Here is a 5,876-nt window from a genome sequence, read left to right on the forward strand (position 1 = left end):
ACAGTAAAATGGTTGCAAATAAGCAACTAAAAAGCAATTGGTTGCAAATTAGCAACTAATTTGAAATTGGTCGCAGGAATTAGACGCAAATTAGCAACCGATTTAATATTAGTTGCACACTTGCAACCGAATTTATCCGAGTTGCAATTTAGCATCTAGAAACATACGACTAGCGACCAACTAATATTTCCTTCCACACGACTTTATAAAGAAAGGAATTAGGCTTTTGTTTTTCACTCTCTTAACATTCATCTGCCTCCTCTCAATTTCTTAAAACTGTCTTTCTCCCCAAATTTACTTCACTTTCATTAACCAACCTAAACTCTCCTCTCACGTCTCCTTACTCATTAAAAATCTCTACAACAATTATTTTGATATTCAACCTTCTAGCCCCTGCAACCGTGTCTCTTTTATCTCTCATAAAACCATCTCGACCTTTAGAGAGCTCGCCCCATTTGTTCTTTTTCAATGAAATGGTAAGATCTAATTTCCTTAACCTTTTGTATGTGTTTTCTAATATGCAGATTTATTTTTTTCATTGAAATGGTAAGATGAAATTGTTGTTGGGGAATTAAAATCTCAAATCTTAGTCAATTTGTATGGTTCCAACAACATTTTTTAAATCTTGATTTTTTTTCTTGGGTAAGTAAACTTTGTTGTTGATTTTGCTAGTAATTTCCCAGATCCATTGTTTGTGTTGAATTTTATCATCCTAAATTTGTTATACTCGTATATATGATATATATAGTGTTTCGATTTGGTGTTCCAATTCATGTAGTGGGTAAGATCTAGTATCTTTGTCTTGTTCTTGTTGAAATTTCTTATGTTGTGATTCATAGTTTTTTTTTTTATTGTTGGCTAAATGAATATGAGATCTTAGTCAATTTTTATGATGTGGTTCCATTATTTTTCAGATTTTAATTTTCTGGGTACTTAAATTTTTATGAATCTAATTTTGTACTCACCTTAGTAGATCTTGATTTAACTGATTCAATGTGTTCTTGTTTTTTTGGTTGTTCTTGTTTTATTGTTGACTCTAATGAGTGTTTTTGAATTGCAGGTATGTGTTGAGGACTTGGAGAGGGCACTTTGATTCCAAGATTTTTTTTAATTTCCTTATTTTCTAGATCAAAATTTCTGCCTTTCTAGGCAAGAATATAAGTTGTAATATTTGCATACAATGAATAATAATGATTTATTGTATGAAGTAAACTTAATTATATGTCTTCTAATCTAATCTTTGAGCTAATTATGAAGGATGGTTAATTATGATTTACCTTTCTACCTAATTTGGGTAGAGAGGTCGTATTTTTTTTTTTAAAACTGAAAATACGGTTTGCAACCAATTTTGCAACTGAATGCATAATTAGTTGCTAAATTGCAACCAAATGAAGTGGTTTCTAATGAGCGACTATTTTAAGTTGGTCGCTAATTAGCAACTACTTAAGTTGGTCGCAGATTAGCGACTAATTTAGTGACCGAGTTCCTTAGAAGTTGACATTGTGGGTGCCAAATTTCAAGTAGCTTCATGTGCAAGTTTCTATTTGAGCTTTTCCACCAAGTACCCTTTGTATGATGCTTTGACCTTTTGAAGAAGGTCCACCATATCATCTCCAACAATCATTGGCTCCATGGTAGGTGCCAAGTAGTCTTCATGGGAAATAGGGAAGGGACATTCATCTTCATGATAGGATATCTCAAATATCTCAAGGACAGGCTCCTCAAGAAAGGTGATATCACAAGTCCATTCCTCTCCCCTATTCCAAAGGTCCTTGTAAGATACGTATTCTTCATAAGCCTCTTTTATGGTCTTGTCATCATCGCTATCTTCATATGAATCATAAGTGGGGGCTTCATTCAACTCTTTCGCCAACATCCCAAGGTTCACATCAAAAGACACACCCTCATACTCACAAAGGCTAAGAGTATTTGGCTTACTCAACCTCATGTCTTCTTCATCAAATATCACACTTTCATACTCACAAGAGCTCAAGGAGATTGGCTCTTCCCTCTTCTCATTTTCCATGTCAAAGGTTACTACTTCAAATTCACATTCATGATCAATGTCCAAAGAGCGGTGCAAAGTGATTGCTTGGGATTCTTTTATTTGGGCAATTTGAATCTCCAATTCCTCACCTTGGGTAATAATGCCTTGAAGAACATTGTCCCTCTTTTGGCTCTCCTCTATCATTTGTTTGAAGAAGTTTTGTTGATATCCCATCATTTGGAGAATCATATTTTGAATGAGTTCATCTTCTTGTTGTGGGTGGTTGTGAAAGTGGTTGTATTGCGGCAATTGAAAGTCATTATGAAGTGGGTATTGAGTGGGTGGTTGTTGTAGATATTGGATGTGGTGATTTTGGTGGGAAAATTTGGAGTAGTAGTTAGGTTTTCATTGTATGAATAGTAAGGTAGGTTTGTGTTGACTTGCTCCTCAAACTCCCCATACCCATAATCATACCCAAAATATCCACCACATACTCCATATGTAAAGTCTTGAGTCATCATAGCTAAGACAAGGAAACAACTACAACCAAGGAAACTACACAAAAACGGTAAGAACAATCCTTGAGGAACAAGTTACTCAAGGTGAAAGCAAAATTAAAATAGACAAACAAGTAAGAACTTAATCACATAGCACCGTCCCCGGCAACGGCGCCATTTTGATGGGTAGATTTCGCCGGGTCTCCTAATCAAACACATTTATATTACTCAACAAACAACTAGTTAGTGGTAGGTCGAGGTCGATCCATGGGACGGTGTGCTTTGGGTTCTAAGTCTATCTATCTCAATTTATGCTAGTGTCACAATTGATTTGGGTTTGTAGTTGTGTTCTAGACTAATGCAAGCAATAAAATAAAACAAGCAAAAAAAGGAAGGATGTAAACAAATGATTAAAAGTACTAGGATATCATGGGGTCATAGGGGATTCATGAGAGTTGACCATACAAACATGTTCACAAAGTTGCAAGCAATTAATGTTATAAAGGAACCGAGTTGGTTTATGTCTTACGGTTCTTAGGAAGGGTTGGGTCCCGGAGCCGAATCAATTAGATTGTACAACACCTACAAGTCGACTTACTTTCCCCCTAATCACTTCTATGCATGGTCTAACAAGACTCGAGTTGGTTTATATATTACAAGTTAAGTTGAATAGATAAGAGATGGTTATAAATACAAGGATTCATAGGCTTAGCATTTCATCAAACATAACATGTGCATAAGTTGAGATCACAACAAGCAAGCAAATAAATTATGAAAACATATTAAATTAAGCATGATAAATCCCATGTTGGTTTTCCTTAATTACCCACTAATCCTAGCTAAAGAAACTACTCATTTATTATCATGGTAAACATGTCATTAATGGTGTCAATCATCACAGCAAGTATAAACATGATAAGAGAATGAGGAAATAAACAATAAAGAGTAAAGAGTAGAGAAATTATACCAAACTTAAGATGATCCAAATAATAAAGCAAAGAATAAAAGAAGAGAACTTGATTGATTGATGAAGGATTGTCAATCCTCCAATAATAACCCAATAATCTTCAATTACCCAAAAGTAATAATCTTGAACAATAATTAAGGAGAGATTAATATGTGATTTGTGGAAAGATTAAAGAGTAGTCTAATCTAATCTACTTCTAATCTATTCTAAGAGGATTTTCTAATGTGGAAGCCCCCTTTGATTATCATCAAAATGGGGTATTTATAGTAGTGCCTCATTAGGTTAACTAAGGCTAAACTAGTAATTAACAATTCTAAGTTCTAAGCAGGGAATCGCAAGTATTTCGGAGAGATGGGCATCTTTACTTAGGACGCCACGATCCGCTCGTCCAAGAGGTAGGACGCTTGGATTGTTGCATGGAGGGACGCACGGCTAAGGGGTTGGGACGCTCGAATGCAGGGCTCCTTGAACGAGCGTCTTAGCTTCTTGCAGATTCCTCTTCAGAAACCTTCCCTTCGCACACTTCTTATTTTTGCAATGTTGGTCTTTAGTTCTTGCTCTTCCTTCAATACCCGTTCAACCAAGATCGTCAATGTCCTTCCGAATAGGCTCAAGAGGCAGGAATTTTCCGCCTAATTGTCTCCTTTCCTACAAATCAAACACAAAGCAATAGAAAAGCAAAATAGGAAGCATTTGACGGGTAAAATAGCTATGAGACGCTATAATAATATGCAAAATAGGTTCAAGTAGGGGACTAAATGTGCGCAAATATGAGTCACATTAGCGAGCTCTCTAAAGTCCCTTTTTCTTGTAGTGCCTCTACAATCAGCCACCACTAACAACTATCTTCACTCATCCTTCATTCCTTCCCTAATCCTCGACTACCACTTATCCACCCTTGACCATCTAACTCTCTCCACCATTCCCATTACCCACTTCCCTCTGCTTCGTCTCCCTTCGTCTACCATATCACCAGCTACAACAAGAGGGTGGTGCAAGTCTTGAGGTGATTTCATTATTTGATTAATTTATTGATTTGTTTCTATGCTCTTCCATGAGACCATGGGTTACATCGTATGATATTGGGTTTTGTCGGACCAAAGCCTGGGTATGCGACATGTCGATGCTGGGACGACGTGTCAAAGGCAAGGAGTAGAGTAGGGCTGCTAGTGAGCAACTCAAATTAGACGCAATTGTTGAGCTCTGTTGTCGGGTTTTTGGGCTGTCAAAGTAGGTGGTGCGTGTGGTTTGAGAAGCTCAGAAATCAGGTTTCCGTCTGGGCTTCTGAGCGGACCCATGGTAGCTCAAAATGACGAAAAGAATTGGGGATTTCAGGGGAATTTTTAGAGTTTAGGATTTTGATTTTCCAGGATTATTTGGTGCATGATTTGTCATTTAAGAGGAAGATGTTAGGTATAGGGTAGGTGGTGATGGTCCGATAAGGGGATGGTGGTGGTGGACATCGAAGAAGTGGTCGGAGATGGGTCACTTGTCGGAGTTGCAGCGGTGTAGCTCTGGTAATGTTGAGTATTGGTGGGGTGGTTATAATAATATTAGCAACAACAACAACAACAACAACAACAACAACAACAACAACAACAACAACAACAACAACAACAACAACAACAACAACAACAACAACAATAATAATAAGAGTGTGCTAAAAAACTTACTGTTCGTCCATTAGGTCGATCCACATTTTCTTGTATCCCTTCGTTTCATCAAACTCGTGAACTTGGGTTATAACACCAATAACATCTTCACATGCAAATAAACATTTGTTATCCTTGGTAGATTAATTTTTTGATGACATAAATTAATAAGTAGTGAGTTTATTCACCTATGTAGTATACGTTTTCGACATTCACATGAATTATGTCTTCGATGCTCACGAATCAAAATGCTTGAGATGGTATTTCTTGGCCATGAACTTCTTACACTCTTGTTGTAAATTGCATTGCAATCCTGCATTTGTGAAATGTTGCTCAATCGTTTCCTAGATTTTGTTCCGTCACAAACTTTGAAATTTTGTAGATATTTCCTTCGTGCATAAATTGATTGAAAATCCGCACAAGTGTCCTTGTTACAGTAGCTTAAATTAACTCACCCTAAACAAAGATAAATTTGTTAGCTTTTGTTATGGTAGTAAAATTCTATTTTGTAATAAGAAAATATTGTTGATGATATTGAAATTTACCTCCTTGTCGATCAAAATGAACTTCATTCCGTAAATTATTCTTTTTTTTAGCATCCTTTTCATCGGACTCCCTAATCCATTTTCTAAGAACACGAACCGTGATTTCATAGTTCTTTTTATATGCTACAATTTTCTTCACATTTGTTGGTTCCATAATTGTTGCCATGCTACTTCTGTAGTTTTATTTTGCAAAGTTTACAGTTTTTGTGTTGTTTCTGCCAGATGAAA

At 36.3% G+C, this 5,876-nt stretch overlaps 2 long non-coding RNA genes across 2 annotated transcripts; one reads left to right on the forward strand and one right to left on the reverse strand.

Annotated features, from left to right (window-relative positions):
* Nucleotides 1–246: 246 nt before the first annotated feature.
* LOC141634175 (uncharacterized) lies at nucleotides 247–515 on the reverse strand. Its single transcript, XR_012538936.1, has 2 exons — nucleotides 427–515; nucleotides 247–355 (listed from the first exon to the last, which is right to left on the reverse strand). It is a non-coding gene; the product is annotated as an uncharacterized LOC141634175 (long non-coding RNA).
* On the forward strand, nucleotides 351–1,249 carry LOC141634174 (uncharacterized). The gene is made up of 2 exons (XR_012538935.1): nucleotides 351–476; nucleotides 1,061–1,249. It is a non-coding gene; the product is annotated as an uncharacterized LOC141634174 (long non-coding RNA).
* Nucleotides 1,250–5,876: the final 4,627 nt, after the last annotated feature.

The sequence above is a fragment of the Silene latifolia genome, chromosome Y, assembly GCF_048544455.1.
Source record: "Silene latifolia isolate original U9 population chromosome Y, ASM4854445v1, whole genome shotgun sequence".
In the NCBI taxonomy this organism is placed as follows: Eukaryota; Viridiplantae; Streptophyta; class Magnoliopsida; order Caryophyllales; family Caryophyllaceae; genus Silene; species Silene latifolia.